The sequence below is a fragment of the Delphinus delphis genome, chromosome 19 (assembly GCF_949987515.2).
Source record: "Delphinus delphis chromosome 19, mDelDel1.2, whole genome shotgun sequence".
Lineage (NCBI taxonomy): Eukaryota > Metazoa > Chordata > Mammalia > Artiodactyla > Delphinidae > Delphinus > Delphinus delphis.
Window position 1 is genome coordinate 30,977,335 of NC_082701.1, and position 17,870 is coordinate 30,995,204.

The 17,870-nt window shown below is 52.6% G+C and overlaps 1 protein-coding gene across 4 annotated transcripts in view; it reads left to right on the forward strand.

Annotated features, from left to right (window-relative positions):
* Positions 1-628: 628 nt before the first annotated feature.
* The window catches only part of CUEDC1 (CUE domain containing 1), a 76,385-nt gene continuing 59,143 nt past the window's right edge, over positions 629-17,870 (forward strand). For 2 of the 4 annotated variants that reach the window (XM_069540068.1, XM_059996614.1), the window contains exon 1: positions 629-744. The gene's annotated coding sequence lies outside the window, so the exon portion shown is untranslated. Of the gene's footprint in view, positions 745-7,310; positions 7,328-17,870 lie in introns of those variants that run through there. The other 2 variants (XM_059996613.1, XM_059996616.1) reach the window with 2 other exon arrangements.

Sequence of the window (17,870 nt, forward strand, 5' to 3'; positions counted from 1 at the left end):
ACTACTTTGATTTCTTGACCTCCTCCCCACCATCTCCTTTGACCTCAGCCTTTTATTTTGTTTACTTTCCTGAGCCCTTACTCCCGGGGGGCCTCCCTCCCCTCCACCACAGGTGTCCCAGGTCCCAGATGCGTGTCCACATTCTGCACCCTCTCGGGCAGTCCGGCTCTTAGGTCTCCCCCGCCCCCAGCCGAGGTCTCTGGTCTCCCTCCCGGCGTCGCTCCCCGAGCAGGGTGGGGCAGGACGCCCCGCACCCACTCTGCCCGGAACCGAGACTCCCCGCTCACGCCCTCCGGCCCGCCAGCCGGGAGTCCCCGCGGCTGCTGCGGGGGTCCGGCGGGGATCCGCCTCGTCTTGGCCTGGCAGCCCCCGGCCCCCGCGACTGCGTTACTAGCGGACCCCGATACCGCTTCCCTCCTCCCTCCGAGGGGTCTGCATCGGAGAGGGTCTGGGGGCCGCTGCCCGGCCCACGCTCGGCCCGCAGTCCCGCTCCTCCCCGCGCAGCCCCACTTGTGGCCCCGCGGCGGCCGCGCAGGGACAGCTGCATTTCGCGCCGCCCGCCGCTAGGAAGCCGGCCGCGCCTCGCTTTCCCCGCCTCCCGCGCCCCAGCCGCGCCGCCGCACCCGGCCCGCCGCCGCCGCCGCCGCCGCCGCCGCCGCCGCCGCCGCCGCCGCGGGATCGCGCCCCTCCCCCAGCCCCCGGCCTCTCCGGCCCGCGGGGAGCGGACGCGCGCGCGGCTGCTCGGTAAGACCTCCCTTCGCTCCCCGCCGGCGCCGCCCGGCCCGCGCGCGGCCCCGACCCGGCCAGGCCCCACCTTCCCGGGCCCGGTCTCCGAGGCGCCGCCGGGAGGGCCGGGCGGGCGCGAGTTTGAGTCCCTGGGCGGCCGCCGCTGCTGCCGGGAGCCCGCGCCGCCTCAGCCTCGTGCGGCGGTTCGGCCCCGCATCCTTCCCGAGCCGCCGCCTCCTCCCGGGCCGCGGGCGCGCGGGGCGAGCGGGCACCTGGGGGCTGGGAGCGGGGCGCGCGGGGAGAGGGGTGGTCGCGGGCGGCCAGCGCGGGGAAAGCGAGCGAGGCCTCGGCGAGCCGGCGCCACCCGGAGCCCCTTCCCCGGCTGCTCCCCCTTGTGTGTGTGGGCGCCCCTCCCCGCTTGGCCCGGGCCGGGTTGGGGGGGGGGGCGCTGGCTGCTTGGCGACGGCTGGCGGGGGGGCGGGGCGGGGGGCGCCTGCCGGGGCCAGAGCTCCTTTTAGGAAAAGGGGAGGTTCGCTTCCTGTCCCCGCGGATGTCACAGGTCGGCTCAGCTTTTTCTGGTTCCACCCGGTCCCCTGGGAGCTGCATCTCTCGTGGCTCGGCCAGGGAAAGTTCACCAGGCACTGTCCCCGCCCCTGCTTCCCCCCCACCCCACCCCGTCCGGCCCTAAGTGCCCAGGGCTCTACGCTCCAGGGGGTTGGTGTCGGCGCTAATTCTTTCTTTCCTCTTCATTTTCTGGTTGCATTGTTGTCTTACACCTAGCACGGGCTTGCCCGTTTCTTTTCCCGTTAAAAGAAGTTTTAGTTCCAAGAAATGAAATTCCGGGAGAGGAATTTGATTTAAGCGGAGGGAGGTTTTAGATTTTCCTTTTTGTGGTTAGAGTGGAGGGTGACTGGGAATTTATTAAGTTGTCCTAGAGGTGATAGAGGATACAAGACCTTCTCACTCCCCACCTGACCCTCCGGCAGGAGCATCGCTGAGCACGGGGAGGGTGCCTTCCTGTTAGTTATCCTGCAGCACCCTGAGCCGCCCTGCTCGGGAGAAGGGACTCAGGGAGGTGCTTGGGCCTCTCATTCCTTTTCTTTGCCAGGCATGCTCATCTTTACAGCCTGGGTGGAGCTGGCCAGGTGTGCCTGAAGGAGGTGAGGGACACCAGGAATCCTCTCATGAAGGAAGTTGTCTCACCATGAGATTTGGCCCCCTTGGGATCAAGTGTGAAATGGGTCCCTCTCTGTTGTTGGCAGTCGAGGCCTTTGGAACCTCAGTTTGAATGGAGGATGGCATCCCTGGGCTGGAGAGAGAAACCTGGCTCAGGTCACCAGGAAGCTGGAGGGTGTGTGAGGGACCCCACCCCAGCTCACGTTCTGCAGCTGGAAGGAGACAGGGGATCAGGAGTGGGGCCTCGGGCCTGGGCACATCCTTAAATAGGAGAGAGACCTTGGGCAGCTAGGATGGTCTAGGGATGATGATATGATGGGGCGGGGGGGAGGGGCTTGGGGCCAGAGTTGGGGTTATGTGTCCCTTTGAGAATCCGGTGACAACTCTAACTCCCCCCTCCCTCCCTCTGACACGTGCATGTGTGTGAGGACACATTTTGTATGTAGTATCAGAAGGTCACTGTGCCCCTTGGAACTGGGGCCCCTGTTGAGACCCCTGATCTACAGTCTGGTCCAGCCTAGGCCATTCAGAGCAGTTCTCTCCTTTGTGTCGGGTCAGTGAATAGTCCCAGGGTGCGGAGAGCAGACCTCTCAAGAGGGCTTTTCTCATGACCTTCCGATGCGACTTTGGGCCGTGGCCATAGAGACCTGGAAACCCTGGACCAGATCCCAGCTCCCTACAGCTAGCCAGAGGATGGGGGCTGATGTGGTGGCCCTTCTCCAGGGGCTGATTTTGCTGTCTATGTGGTGAGAAGGCTCTGGGCACTAACTGGGCCAGGGCCACAGAACTGTTGAATTAGAGGTAAATACAGGGACTAGGGTGAGGGACGGATATTCTGGTGTTTCAACAGAATAGGAGCGAGGTGCTTTAATAGCCCCAGCTCATTCTTGGGGCCACGGGGTTGAGGTGGGAGAAGGTGCTTCAGTGGAGAGTGTAAGCATGAAAGACAGTCCTCCTTTTGAGGAGGTCTTTGGGCAGAGTTGTTCAAGGCCAGGATCGAGGTATTTTAGGTTCCTTAGATCCTTCTGGACTAGGCAAGTCGGGGCCAGAGGGAATGTCTGTCACCATCCCCAGTGCACCCCCAAGGAGACCTGGCCTGCCTTTTCTTTCTTAGCCAAAGCTCACTGGGCCCTGGGCTGCTGCTCAGGTGTTGGTGGCATTTATACTTGGGGATCTGGAAGAGCCTTTAGTAGGGTCTGCTGTCTGTGACTTCTCTGCTTGGTACTGAGAAGCCCTTCTTAGGTGCAGGTGCCCCCAGACAATGGTAGTCCATGGAGACTTTTCTTTGCCTAGCAAGCAGTGTTGAGCATGTGGTAGCACTCAGACTAGTCTGTTCCTTCAGAGCTTCCTACATTTACTTTGCCCTATGGATTTCCCCGATCCTGGCAATAAGCAACATAGGCAGGTGTATTCTGGAGCCTTGGGGGGCAAGAAGCTGGGAGTCAGACAGGGATCACCTCTGACTATACAAGGTGGCCTGGAGGAGGTGATGTCTCTGTTTTGTTGGCTCTTAGACTCACAGGAAGTGAGAACCATAAAGGGCTTTGGAGACACTGTGGTCCAGTGGTCCCTGACTGGGAACTTGGAAGTTGTGTTGGTGGGATGTAAGGGTCCCGTTGTGGTGACTAGAGATTCGCATTCATCGGTGGCCAGGACTTGTCTGTCAGCCGCTACACCGGCTGCCACAGGTTGGTGAGTTTAGAATGCTGGTTATGTCGGCTCACTCAGTTCTTCTCTGATGCTCTCTGCTTTTAACCTCCCAGTAGGCATCTCTGATGTGTCAGAGTAATATAATGGACTCCTAATAATGCAGCTATGGCTCTTATCTTTAAAACAGGTCATAAATAATAAATAGAGTAACAATGCCTGTCAACATAAACTCCCTTTTCATAAAATGTGAAATGCACTGAGGAATGATTGGTGGGATGAAAACTTTCCAAATCCCTCTAACCTCCACCCCCAGGAGGCAATCCGGCCACTCTGTGCCCATTTCCATAATAGCTTAGTGGTTTAGAATGCAGGATCTGAAGTTACATACATATTCCCAGTTGCAATTCCAGCTCTCCATCTTACTCTATGACTTTGTAGATGCTTCAGTTTCTCAGCTTTAGAAAAAATGAAAGGAGATCTATGCCAGACAGAAGCTACTATTATTATTATTATTTCTTCACTTGGGTGCTAATGTTCTGAGGCTTCTTATTGCTAAGGAAGATCTTTGGTAAAAACTAGAGGCTGAGGCTGGCTTTTGGAGGGGTGGGATGGGATAGGATGAGGCTTAAATTTTGAGCAGAGGGGAGATGACGAGCTGAAATGTCAAGAGATGACAGAGAAACATAGTTGGGGGCAGAATGACCCGGCGTTCGTAGCCCTGCTGTGGAACCAACTCTTCTCCCTTCTCTTTGGAGGATTTGCCCTCTAAGCTGGTGGGGGTGGGGTGGGGGGAGGATCATAATCAGTAAAAAGGGTTGAATGGCTTTCTATGTTAATGCTAATATTGGTCCTGGAGGAAGGGGGTCTAGTGGGGGGAGGGCAGGCCCAATGTCAGTCAGGAGTGGAAGCTGTCAGGGGCAGGTCAGGGGTTCTGTGAAGCAATAGGCTTGGTAAATAATAATTCCAGCTCTCACTGAGCACTTGCTGTGGGTCAGACCCTGTTCCAAGTGCTTCTCGTGGATCAGCTCCTTTCATCCTCACAAGGTCCTATGAGATATTATATCTATTTTTCAGTGAAGAAACGGAGCTATAAAGGGGTTAAGTAACTTGACCAAGGTCACATGGCTAGAGACTGGCAGAGCCAGGATTTGAACCCAAGAGGCCTGGCTATAGAGCTTACATCGTTAGGGAAATTCTCAGAGAGACCCCTACTGAGCCAAGGGCTGGGAGGCGGGGATGCTGGGTGGGGGGATTGGAGGGGTTACGTGCTCCGGGTGAAGGGCTGATAATGCAACATTCAAGCATCATTGGGACGTGCCTGGAGGGTTCAGCCTAGCGCAGCCTACTGAGAACCACTGGCTCAGTGCCAGACACTCTCCTGGGGCCTGACCCTGAGTACAAAGGTCACTAAGACATGACCCCTGTCTGGGAGATGGCTATAGTCTAGTTGGGGGGATAAACATGTCAGCCTAGAACTGTAGCTGCCATGGCAAATGCTGCACTGAGGTGAAGCGCTGAAGAAGGGGATGCTTTTCCAGCCAGAAGAGGAGCTGGGACAGGGAGGGCTTCCAGCAGGAGGGGGCACTTGAGCTGAGTGAGGGTAAAGGTGGCTGCTGCCCCATGGGCTTTTTTTTTTTTTTTTTTGCGGTACGCGGGCCTCTCACTGCTGTGGCCTCTCCCGTTGCGGAGCACAGGCTCCGGACACGCAGGCTCAGCGGCCATGGCTCACGGGCCCAGCCGCTCCGCGGCATGTGGGATCTTCCCGGACGGGGGCACGAACCCGTGTCCCCTGCATCGGCAGGCGGATTCTCAACCACTGCACCACCAGGGAAGCCTCCCATGGGCTTTCGATCTGACCACAGAGTGTATTGCTCTCCCACTCTGTGAATTCTGAGTAGAACCGAGGGTCGAATTTTCTGGATCCTGCAACGCCCTTGCCTTATTTGGCTACCTTGATGCTTTTGTGGTTTTTAAAGTCACCTCCTATACTGCCTGCAGTGAGCATGCTGAAGAAGAAATAAACATCTTGTAAGAGTTGTTGCTCAGAACACAGTGATTCACTCTTGTCTCTCCGTACTTAGAAGCAGAACCAGAGGCAAATGAATGTAAACTGCAGAGGAAGGACTCGAGTAAGGTCTGAGGACAGTGTTGCAGATAGGATGTGAGATGTGAGAACAAGTGACACAGGAGCGGAGGGGAACCGCCATCCCCGAAGGTCTTTAGAAATGGGAACAAGTTCCATTTGTCTTTGTGGTTTAAGAGGTTTCATCTGGAGACAGGAAGATGAAGTAGAGGCCCCTCGAGATCTGTGTCAGCTCAGCAACGGGAGGGGAAAAGGATCTGGAATTTTTGAGCTAGAATGTTGCTCACATCTGGCCTAACCCCTCCTTTTACCATTGAAGTGGCTGAAGAGTGCCCATCACCGTAAGTGGCTCATTCATTAGTTAATGAGCCAAGACACAAACCACATCTGCCCAGCAGCCGTGTGCTGCCCTGTGTCAATCCCTGTCAGAGGGGATGCATTCTGGGGGCACTCCGCAGCCCTACTGGGTGGAGTCCACGCCTCGTGAAGAGGGCTGCAGGAGACCTGCAAGTAGTTGACCGCTTGTCTGGCTGCTGGCACTAGAGAAAAGCTTCAGCTCCTAATCACAAGATGTTTCTGAGAATGGCCCAGTCGGAGCCAGCAGTCATCTTATTCACCCTTCTGGCCCAGCACCTAGATGAGCTTCAGGCATACCTACAGGGCCTTCAGTAAACTTTGTTGAATGAAGAGTGAATAGCAGACGATCCACAAGTTATTACTCTTCTACCAAACACTTGTTGGGCCAGTACATTTACCATTTCAATTCTGTTTTGCCCAAGCCGACAACTGAATCATTACACGATGCCCCCAGCAACAGAGGAAGACGTCCAAAAGCATGCTGGGGGCAAGAATGATGAACAGAACAGTTTGGGATTTTTCTCAGAATGTATAATTCTTTGAAAGGGTTTCAAGGGCAGACCTTATGTTCATTTACGATGACCTGCTCTCTTTGTTCGTTTGTTGTAGTTGTTGTTTTTGTTCCCAGCGTGAAAGTAAAGGCTGCATTTTTCGAATTTAGGAAAAGCATGTGGTCTAGCCATCTAAGCTGCGTAGCAAGCAAGATGGCTGCAGAGATCTCCAAAGGGAGCAAGGCTTGCTCTCAGAAGAGAATCTGCTTAAGAATGAGCCAAACACGAACCGATGCTGGAAAAGGAATTTAAAATGCTGGGTGGTGAACTTTACTTGCTGGGGTGAATTTAAATTAACTTGTGCAAATTAAAGAAAAGCAGCAGCAGCAGAAAACCCTGTGGAGGATCTCTTCCTTCCTCCTGCCTGTTCATTAAGGAAGCATCGGGTTTTAGCAGGCACCTGCAGAACTCTGTTTTTCCCGGCGACCAACACGCTAGATCTGGAGCTCTGCGGAGAAGATTCTTTGTAGTCGTGTAGGATGATCAGGCGTAGGAAATCGTTATTTCACTTCGTTCAGGTCTGAGATTAGTTTCGGTTTCAGGCTGTACCAGGAGCTGAGTGAGAGAGAGAGAGCACGCGCGGGGAGCTAGGGCGAGTGAGAGAAGTGAGCTGGGAGAGTCTCACCATTGGCTGCCACTAGTGGCAAGGTGGGTGGGCAGGGAACTCCTGTGGCTGAGCAGGGAGAGGAGGAAGATGAATCAGAGCTGGAGTCGGGGAAGGCGGCCATTGAGCATGTGTGTGTCTATGGGCTGGGAGGCAGCGTAAGAAGGAAGATAGCAGCAGGTGTGCACAGGGCAAAACCCCGCACAGTTACAGGACTACTGAGCTGGGAGGTTGTAGGGAAGCTGTAAAACACGGATTACCTGGATGAGGTGGATTTTCCACGAGCAGGTGCAGAGCTGAGAGGAAAACCAGGTGTAAGTGTGCCACGAGGCCTACACCCACCTTGTACCGGTATCCTTAAAACTTGCATCTTCTTGTGTTTGAGTTTCCTTAAAAAAAAAAAGAGACAAATGAAGGTTTGAGAGCTGATAGTTGAGACTTGCAGACCTTTGCAAGTTGGAGCATCTTCTAAGACGCTGTCTTCAAGCTGTCGTTCTTCCTGAGACGGTTTGGGGCCAGTCTGGTGGTTTCACAGGGCATCATTATCCTAGAAAATCAGCACTTTTCCTCCCCGGACCGGATGTGGGTGTGGCAGACACAGATGTTTCATCCCACCTTAGCAGTGCTAGAGCATCATTGCATTTTATTCCTCGAAGTCATAAATTCATTTTATTTCTAAAAGAATCACTGAATTTCAAAGCCAGAAAGGATTTTGAAGATTATCCAGACGGCTCCTATAGAGGGATTTGTGGTCCTGGGTCATTAAGCACCTTGAAAAGAACTATGGTATGTAGTTAAGAACCGCAAGTCAGACTGCCTGTGTTTGAATCCACCCTTGCTAGTTGCTGCTGTGTTCTTGGGGCAAGTTACTCAAGCTCTCGGAGTCTTAGTTTCCTGACCCATGCAATGGGAGTAGTAATATCCCCTAATGGTTGCTAATGAGGATCACTTATTAAGCCCTTAGCACGTGCTTGGCAAATCGTAAGTTCTCAATAAACGTTAGCTGCTGCTACTGCTGCTGCTGCTGTTATTATTATTGTTATTATCATCATTTCATGAAATCACGTGGCTAGTTAGTGGTAGAGCCAGGGCTCCAGTGCTAAACTCTTTTTACTCCTAGTTCTCTCCAGCATGGCCATAAGATGATTTCATCACAGTCTTGAAATACACAAAGAGCACTGATGAAAGTACTTGTGTAGAGATCTTCGAATGAATGAACGTTCATAATAGAGCTGGAAGAAATGGGCTCAATCCATGTATTAGATATAGTTAGACTTTGGGCATGAGGGCATATGTTTCCCAAATAATCTGTGTCCACAAACATCCTTTACTAGTGTTCAGAGGTTTCCTAAATGCCAGAATGGTTACCTCTGCTGGAAAGGTTGGGGTGTTTCTCGATATTTTTGTTGAGCTCTCCTCGAATTGGAAACATCCATTTCAATGCGTTATGGTGGCAAGCAGGCTTTTGGGTGTGATGGAAATATTTCTGTAGCCTGGTTGCTATTTACCCAGGGTGAAGACAGTGCATGGTTTTAAAAACTACGGGCTTGGTGGAAGTCTACATGTCTTAGGCCAGGCCTGCACAAATGCCTTCCCAAATGATTTGCACTGACCTTTTTTGCAAATTGCTGACAGCCTGGGAGCCTCTCGAGGGAGCCTGAACTATTGTTGAGGTGGGTGTGATCCTTGGCCTTGAGGGGTCTTTTGACACCTTTGGTGAGGTGGTAGAAGGCCGTTTTGGTATATTTTCTTGGAATATGAAAACAAATGGAAATTAATTTTGTTTGGCAAATCCTGCAACATTCCCTTGAGATACTGCCACTCTCTGGGGCTTATAGAATTGAAGTCTGTTTTTGATGCTTATCCATGGGACTTCTCAAATTTCCATGCCTGAGGAAGGGAGCGTGTTAAAGTGTGAAATTTCTGAGCGTGCGATTTGGAGTCCAAGATGAGAGATGCAGGCTGAGCTCTGCCATGTATGGACTGTGTCATCTGTGTTGTTCTGAGCAGATCACTTAATTTCTTAATTTGTACTTTTCTTGCGGTTAATCTATTATTGTACCCCGGCAACAAATGGCTTTTGAACACATCTGTTAAGTAGAGCTGGTAATAATAATCCCTGTTGCACTAGATGGTTGTGATGGTCTAATAATGATAACATTTTTATTACGTATTTATTGCATGCCAGTCACCTTCCTGTGCATTTTAAGAGTATATATTTATTTACTCAGCCCCGTATGAGTATAGTATTATTTACCACTTTCCGTATGAGGAGACGGAGGCTCAGAGGGTTAAGTCAACGTGCCCAAGGTCACACAGTTCGGTAACCGAGGAGCTGGGATCTGAACTCAGAAAGCCGGGCTGCTGAGTCTGTAGATGGTGTTTCCAAGAGGGCTTTGTTGTCGTGTTGTACTTCTTACTCCTTGACTGTTCCTCTTCTTCTTTGACAAGCTGAGGGAGGGATAAGCTGAGCCTGGAGGTAGATTAAGTGTACAGATCACAGTGTTGGAAAGAATGAGGAGATGGGGCATATGAGAGCTTTTTTTGGAGTTATAGGGAAACAGCTGTTTCTAAGTTTGGGACAGAGCTGAAGAGAGCCGACAGGGACAGAGAAGGACATTTTCTGGGTGGATTTTTACTCTCTGCCGTGGGGGGCTGCGCTGTGGATTTAAGGGCCATGTGTCTCTTTGCTCTCCTATCACTTTATTTGGATAGGGATCTCCTATCCCTTTCCTATCACTTTATTTGGAAGCCTGTCTTTACAGCCCAACTCAGCCCTCAGCTGTGACAGCTTCAGAAACTTAGAACTAACTGCTATGGATACAGATAGCAAATTCTTGACACATGAAAGGCAAGGTGAAGGATGGGCTTTTGAGTGGAAATTCTTCTTTGTTATTGCATCTCTCTGAAATGCATATGGGGGTGAGCCATGGAGTGGCTGGTGTTCAAAGGAGAGAGAATTGGGAACCTGGGTGACTTCCTTTCTTCTCATGAGTTGACTTAAGAGAATGAATCATCCTATTAGCTTTCATCTTGGAAAAGAAGAAAGAAAAGAAAGCACGAGTGAGTGAGGTGGCATTTGACTGAAACCAGAGGCCTTCTGTTTGGGTATCCCAAGGTAGAGGCCAGGCCAACGCAGAGGGTCTTGGTGGCTCGAGCCAAGGGTGAGATACCCCCAGGGGATTTGGGAAGGGCTCCCAGCTTTGTGCCACTGCCACCTCCAGCCCTCTCCATCCCTGTGAGGCTCTGGGGAAGGAATAGGCCTTAAGGGGAAATAAATTGGGGTGTGTGTGTCATTTTTAAATGGCAAACCACTGGTGAAATTCATACATAGCAGTGATAATTTTGAAGATAATAATGTAAAAATTCATCACATACAACTAGAGACACTGCAAACATAGTTTTTGACCTTTAGGGACGTGAATGGCCACTTGGACTCCACCCCATGAAGGGGGTGGGGCCCTCCCTGTGCTAACGCCTGACTCCCCTGGGACATCTTTGGGGCCCTCTTGTTCTCTTTAGAACTCAGATAGGAGCCTTCCAGGTGTGAGTACTCCCTGCCTGCCCCGCCTCACCCAGAAGCCGCCCTGTGTGTCTCTGAGTTTGCGAGGAAGCTAGGGGGCGCATCCTTTTCTGAGCCACTCTTTGTGACCTTTCTGTGGACTGTCATTTGGATTGTGAGCCGAGGCTGGAGTCCCCAGAGGAATTCAAAGTCCACCTGGGAGGGAGGTATTGCAAGAAAACTCCCTCAGATCAGCCCCCCTGGAAGCCCAGTTTAGGAATGGTAATACGGCGGCCGTTTTCAGACACCCTCTGGCTTCATGGCGAACTTTCCCCAGAGCGGTTGCTTTTCTCTGCAAGGCCCCGCTGCCCCCATTTCGCCTCGTTTTCCTTCTTGCCCCAGCCATCAGCAGTAGCTACTGTTAACAGCTCCCATGTGTAAGAGGACTCACTCGTTTCAAGCATTTCACTTCAGTCCTTTAATTTAGTCCTGTACCAAACTATGAGCCAGGGATTATTGTCTTTTTAGGTGTGGGAACCAAGGCTGAGGGCTAAGGGGTAAGGTAACATGCCTAAGTAATACAGCCACTTACTGAGTGGAATGTGGTTTTTTTTTTTTAAACTTTATTGTAAAAATTTTCAGATAGACTCCAAATTGAGAGAGGCTAGTACAGTACATTCCCACGGACCCATCACCAAACTTCTTCGCTCCTTGTGGAGAAGCCCCTGCTCCAGTGCTTCTGGGGCCGCGGCATAGAGCAGACACCTTTGTGTGAATTAGAAGAAGGGACCCTTTCTCCAGGGTATGCAGCTTGGTAAGCAGAGCATAGGTTGGATTCCAGCCCCATTTGCCCCTTTGGAGGGGCACCTTGTGCAGTGAACAGCCTGTACAACTCTATGTGGTGGCCCTACCTGCCTCACTTGTCTCCTCATCTAGCTTTTGGCAGAATGAGACAGAGTGATGATTTCTCTGGTTGGCCCTCAACTACATGGGGTCAGGGGAAAAAAGCTCAGCTGTTGGGGACTTTGGGGGCTAAAATAAATTAAGCAGGAGTGTAATTCCCAGAGGAGATAACTCTTGCTGCAGAAGAGGGTGAGGGCAGATGAGCCGTGTCTTTTGCTGCTCCTGTGTTCTTCCAGCCACCTGCTCTCTTGATGACTCCTCCTGGATGCCCTCTCCCCTCTGTTCTGTGCCCAGGGCAAGGGAGGCACTTGTGTGTGGCCGCATGGCTGGCAGGAGGGGAGCTGGTACAGCCCAGGGTATGAAAAACCGGTGCGAACTCAGTCTTGGCTGCTACCCTCCCGGAGTTGCTGGGACAAGCTGTCTTTGCCTCCTGGAAGCTTACCTTTTCTTGGGCTCAGTTTAGCCAGTGGCTGGGTGGGAGGTCCTGCTTTCACACCTGTAGGACTGCTCCTTTTAGTGCCAATGTAGGGCCTGTGGGTCACCAGATAGGGCGCATCTTGAGGAGAGGGATTGGGTCTTTTTCACTACTGTGCTCTTGGCTGTATGGACACATGACAGCATCTAGTCTTGATGTTCTAGAAATATTTGTTGAACAAATGAATGTTAGACAAACAAATACAGCGTCCTGCAGACCAGAGAAATGTGCTGAAGGGCCCCGGTTGAATGATTCATGTGTTTCAGCCAGGAGAGAAGCTAGACTGTGCTGCAGTAATAATCAAACCCTGACATCCCAGTGGCTTGACACCATCTAGGGTTCATTTGTGCTCATGGAAAGTCTGACGTGGGTTAGACAGCCCTCCCCCACCTGTAGCCACACCATCTGGAATATGGGGCCATCACAGTTCCCCAGCCCCTGGCTTTTAACTGCCTTAGCAAGGAACTGACACCTGTTACTTCTGTGTGCATTTAATTTGTCAAGAACTGGTCACATGGCTCCAACCTAACTGCAAAGGAGGCTGGGAAATGTAGAGGAGCAAAGGGTTGTCTTCATGGTTTCAAAGGGGAGGATTTTGTATTTCTTGTCTCTGGCTTTAAACCACTGGAGTGCCTCCAGCCTAATCACTTATCCTCAGTTATAATTTTTTTTTTTTAAACACTAACAAGAAGGGAGCACCTGCCACTTTCTTTAATCCAGGGAAGGAGGCAAGAGATGGCACTGAAGGAGAGTCACTTCGCAGGGATTTTAACCTCTCCTTTACTACATTTTGGTCATGTGATATTCATTTGGTCACTCCACCTTTGTGAGCCTCTTTCCTCATCTGCAAAAGGAGGATAATTATCCACCCATCTGTTAGTTCAGACTCTACTGACTGCAAGTAACAGAAGCCAGCTTGAGCTATTTGAAGCCACGGGGGAATGAAGGAATCAAGGGCAGGAAATACGGCTGGCCTCCCAAGTGCCTGGAACTGGAGGATGCCACTGCGTCTGTGGATGTGTGCCAGATGTCATGGGTCCTCAGCCCCCAAATATACCCATCCTCCTTCCAGTAACTATCAGACTGAATTGTATCTCAGAACCTTGATTCAAATTCCTGAGGAAAGAGTCTGATTGTTCCTTTGTGTCAGCTGTCTCCTGCTGGTCCAAGCGGTGATGGTCAGGAACACATGGTCATATAGTAGCACCTGGCTTGGGGGCTGTCCCCTGTGGATGGGGGTGGGGGCAGTCCTCAGAAAGGTGTTGGTGCTTACCTAGTTCAAGGGTTGTCGAGTTGATTGGATGATGTCTGTAAGAGCGCTTTGAGAACTATAAAGTGCTGCATAAATACGAGCTGGCAGGGTGGTGTGGGGTTTCTCGTTAGGAGTCTTGGAGATCGCACTGCCCTGGAGGGGGATGGGAGAGATTATAATGCTGTGGGAGAGGGTTTAAGTTTTGGTGGAGGCAGGCGAGCTGTTTGTTGGAAGGTCATGGAGCAGAGACTGGAGGGAGTGGACAGGACTAGCGTGGGGGCATTGCCAGGGGTCAAGCTTCGATTATAGGCCGTTAGACCGTAACGTTGTAAAAGAGGGAATACTTGGAGTGTGCTCTGACCTGCCTCGGTAGTTGACACTGTGATTGTGGAAAGGATGTTAGCCCAGATCATGGCATTTCGGTCCTCGTCCGACACTGCCCCAGAGGGCTGTGTGACTACGAGCAAGGCTCTTCACCTCTTCGGGCTGAGTTCTGCTCTCTGAGGATGCTGTGTGCAGCGTATGCTTGGGCCATGTAACATGGGCATTAAGGCTTGCCGTCTGCAGTGAGACAGCTGGGTGTGAATCCTCCTTCACTTGCTAGCTGTATGACCTGGGGACATTTCCTAACCTCCTCCAGTCTGTTTCCTCACTTGTGAAATGAGGATATTCATAGTACCTACCTCATTAGGTTATTGTGAGGGTTATATGACATGAAGGCTCAGTAAAACATCAGCTAACATGATTAACGGAAGCCAAGGCTGCCCGCTGCCAGGGACCTGTGGCCGCGTGGTAACACCGTGTGCTCCAGGCCTTTTGAGTCAGACTGAACATCAGGACTGTGGGGAGGGAGGGTGAGAAGCTGGGGGGCGGGGGCTGGGCATGGCCCACTAGAGGCAGCCTAGGGGGCTGATACTCAGGGCTTTCTAGTAATTCAGTTCCTCCCTGGAGGCCTGCGCCCTCCTCCCGACCTGCAGCCGCTTCCCAGCCCTGGCGCTGGGTGGGCGGTTGGCTGGATTCTGGAAGTTCAGTGACCCCCTTCCCTGCAGTCCTGGGAGGCCCCGGGTCTCAAACCAGATCCACGTTTGGGATTAAAGTGCTTCCCGTGGTGAAACTGCAGCTCCTGGAGAGTTAAAAAATAAATGAAGAAACCCTTCCGACCACAGAGCAATTTGAGGGCTGAATTATTCAGAGGCCCAGCTCCCTCTGGCTTCTCGGAGCGGGGCGGGGGGCGGGGGTGGGGCGGGGGGAGGGACCGGGAGGAACGTGGGCCTGGCGAGGCTGGAGCTGCCCGGCTGCCGCCGTCAGGCCCGGGGTCCCGGCGGCCCGCGGCTTCAGGCCGAGGCCGAGCCCAAGCCGGCCCCTCCCGACCTCCCTGGCCGCTGGGCCCTGGGCACTGCGAGAATGAATGACAGAAAGAGGTCGTGCGGGTCCTTGTCCCCGTGAGCGGACGGCCGGGCGGGGGGGGCAGGGCCCGGAGGGAGGCGCCTCCGGCCTGCTCCGGGGGGAGCCTTAATCCCCTTTCGTCCCCTTTAGGAGGATGTTTTCTGATTTGAGGGAAATCGGCGCTTCCAGCAGCTGCGGGGTGCAGGAGAGGGGTGTCGGGGGCCCGCGGGGCCCCGGGGAGGGGGTCAGGACGGGTGTCCCGGCGCTGCGCCGGCTCCGGGCTGCCGGGAGGACCGTGGCCATGGCAACCCCGGCCGGGCTGCGGTCAACACGGACTTTCAAAGGGGGCCTTGTTCCCTGTGGGAGCCCTTCAGTTGCAGCCAGCGGGCTTTTCAAACCCGGGGAGGAAAGGGGGGCAGCGGGGAGGGGGTGGCCTGTTGGTGAGGAAGTGTCACTCCGGGTCCCCTCCTCCCCCGCCCCAGGCTTGTTTCCTGGAGGCCCCAGTTTCCACAGATCCTGCTTCTGGAGAATGAAAAGAAACGTAAGCATGAGGAATGTGTTCAGTCTCCAGGCAACAGGGTGTGTGTGTCTGTGTGTAACTGAGGGGAGGGAAGGAAGCTTGGAAAAAAAAAAAATCCCTATCCTGCTGGCCTCCAAGAATGGAAGGCCTCGGTGTCCTAGACCAGCGGTCCCCAACCTTTTTGGCACCAGGGACCGGTTTCGCGGAAGGCAGTTTTTCCACAGAGGGTTGGGGGGTTTGGGGCACGGTTCAGGCGGTTGTGCGTGCGATGGGGAGGCGCAGATGAAGCTCGGCTGTCTCGCCCGCCGCTCACTCGCCCGCAGCTCACCTCCTGCTGTGCCGTCTGGTGCCTAACTGGCCGCGCGGATGGCTACCGATCCGCGGCCCAGGGGTTGCGGACGCCTGCCCTAGACGGATTTTAGCAAGCTAGCCAGGGCCACCTGAAGCAGATCTTTAAGACTCACGCATCCTTTGGGCAATGAATAGCAAATGAGAAAATATCAGAGAAAATACTAAGTCACTCGTTCAGTGTAATGTAACCAAATGGCAATTTACATTCTTATGTATTAGCCAGTGAAATTTAGTGAGAAAGCTGATCTTGGGAGCTTGAATAGCCTTTGCTGTCTTTGGGGGAGCTTGGCCGCTGGATTTCCCTCCCTTCATTTTGTCTTTAACTCAAGTATAAAAATTGGGAAGAATGGCATGTCTGCTCTCTAAGCACGTGTATCACTTTTAAGGTAGTCTCTGTACATTTGTTAACGAATGTGTGAATGATGAATGCATTTCCACTTAGGGCGGCTAGGGGTTAATAGCCAGATCTTCTCCCTTGACACTCCATCCCTCTTTGGCCTTGTCCGAAGGGGTGGCCAGCAGGGGCAGCCTCAGGTGTGGGGAGATGGGGAGGCAGGACATGAACTTGACTACATCAGTTAACTGTTAACACTGGCCAGGCCTCTGTCAATCAGCTCTCCAGATCCCCCTGGGGATCCTTGAGCGAGGTGTTGGGAAAGATCCTAACCTTTCCAGCTCAGAAAGGAGCTGATTCTGGGCCTGCATTTATTTTCAGGTCACCATCAGCCTGAGGAAAACAGCGTTCAATCAGGTAGACTGGAGTTTCTACTGCTGCTGCTGCCCCCATTCTGGTCAAGAAAAGTGGGGGGTCAATAAACTTGAGTATACATAGGTGGGTGTCTTGGCCATTTAGCAAATGGTCCTCACACCCACAGGAGAGCATGAAGGGGGACTCATTCAGAGGTTGGACACTGAGACCCAGGTCAGGTGGCTGCATTCTCATCGGCCCCCATCTCCTCTGTCCCCTCCTGCTTTTGAGGTTTGGAGGCTGTAGATTCTTCTTGTCATCTACTGTTGCATCTGGGGGAGATGGTGCCATTTGAAGTGGCTTCTTCATTTGAAGTGGGGGTGGAGAGGGCTCAAGAACTTTCCAGACTCTTCTGATTAGCATAAAATAGGCACTGCATGGAGCACTGTCTGGAGCTTTGTGGAGAGAGGGAAATAAGAGATGTAGTTCATGCTTCTGGAGAGAGTCAGTCTAATGGATGAGTCAACCAGCACATTAAAGCAACATTAAGGGCCTGTAAAGTGACAGACATTCTTGTTTACGTATAGAATCTTAGACCAGAATCAGAATGTGTGTGGGGTGGGACCCAGGCATGGGTGAGTTTTAGAAGCTCCCCAGGTGTTTCTCATGCACAGCCAGGGTTTCCGGCCATCCCTCCAGTGCAGTGTTTGCAAATGGGGATGATTTTGTCCCCTGGGAGACATTGGCAGTGTCTGGGGACATTTTTGGCTATCACAATTAGGGGTGGTAGTGCTACTGACATTGGTGAGAGCATCTTGTAGGGAAATAGCACATGGCAGGGTTTGGAGGTAGGAGAATGTGGTTTGCTTTCGCAAAGAAGAAAGAGCCTCGTGGTTTCATGAGAGTCAGCTGAGATCCGGAGTTGGTTTTTCAGCCTGATTTTCCCCAGAGTTGTGTCTGTGTCTTGTCCAGACACTTTTGGTTTGGACGTCAAGCCCCTCTGTGTTTGCTGTGTGTGTCAGTAACCCTCAGGCCTTTCTGCGCCCTGTTGTGAGTCAAGTCAAGGAGCCCCTGTCAGGTACCATCGGCCTCAAGTGCCCAGCCCCACCCTCGGACTGACTTTCCCTAAGTCCATGCATATATGAAAGCTACTGTGCAGAAGCTCGCCTTCCCGCTGGCTCCAGGAAGATGCAGTGCCCCTTGCCTTAGTTAATGGCTTGGCTTCATGGCCCCTTCGGTCATTTATTCCCTACTTCTTAGAGAAGAGTGAGGAAGTGTCCCTCGTCTTTCGAGTCCATCATGGTACCTGACGCATGGCAGTTACCCCATAAATAGTTTTGAATGAAACAGTGAACCCCTGAATGAGTGGGAGATCTGAGCCCTTTACTGTGAATTGCCCCTTTAATAAGTACATAGTCCTTCAGTCCTTGGGTCATAAGTTAAATTAGGAGAGACAGACTGGTAATAAGGAGGAAAGTCTCTACGGTCAAGAACTTCCAGGGAATAAGACAGGTAACCTGAAGGAAGTGGGAACCATTTCCCCTTGGAGTTCCCCTGCTCGTGGCCCTTTCTGGCCACAGGAGTGGCCACTGAGGAGCCATTTCTGCCCTCCTGGGATGACCCAAACACACGTGTGTGGTAGTCCT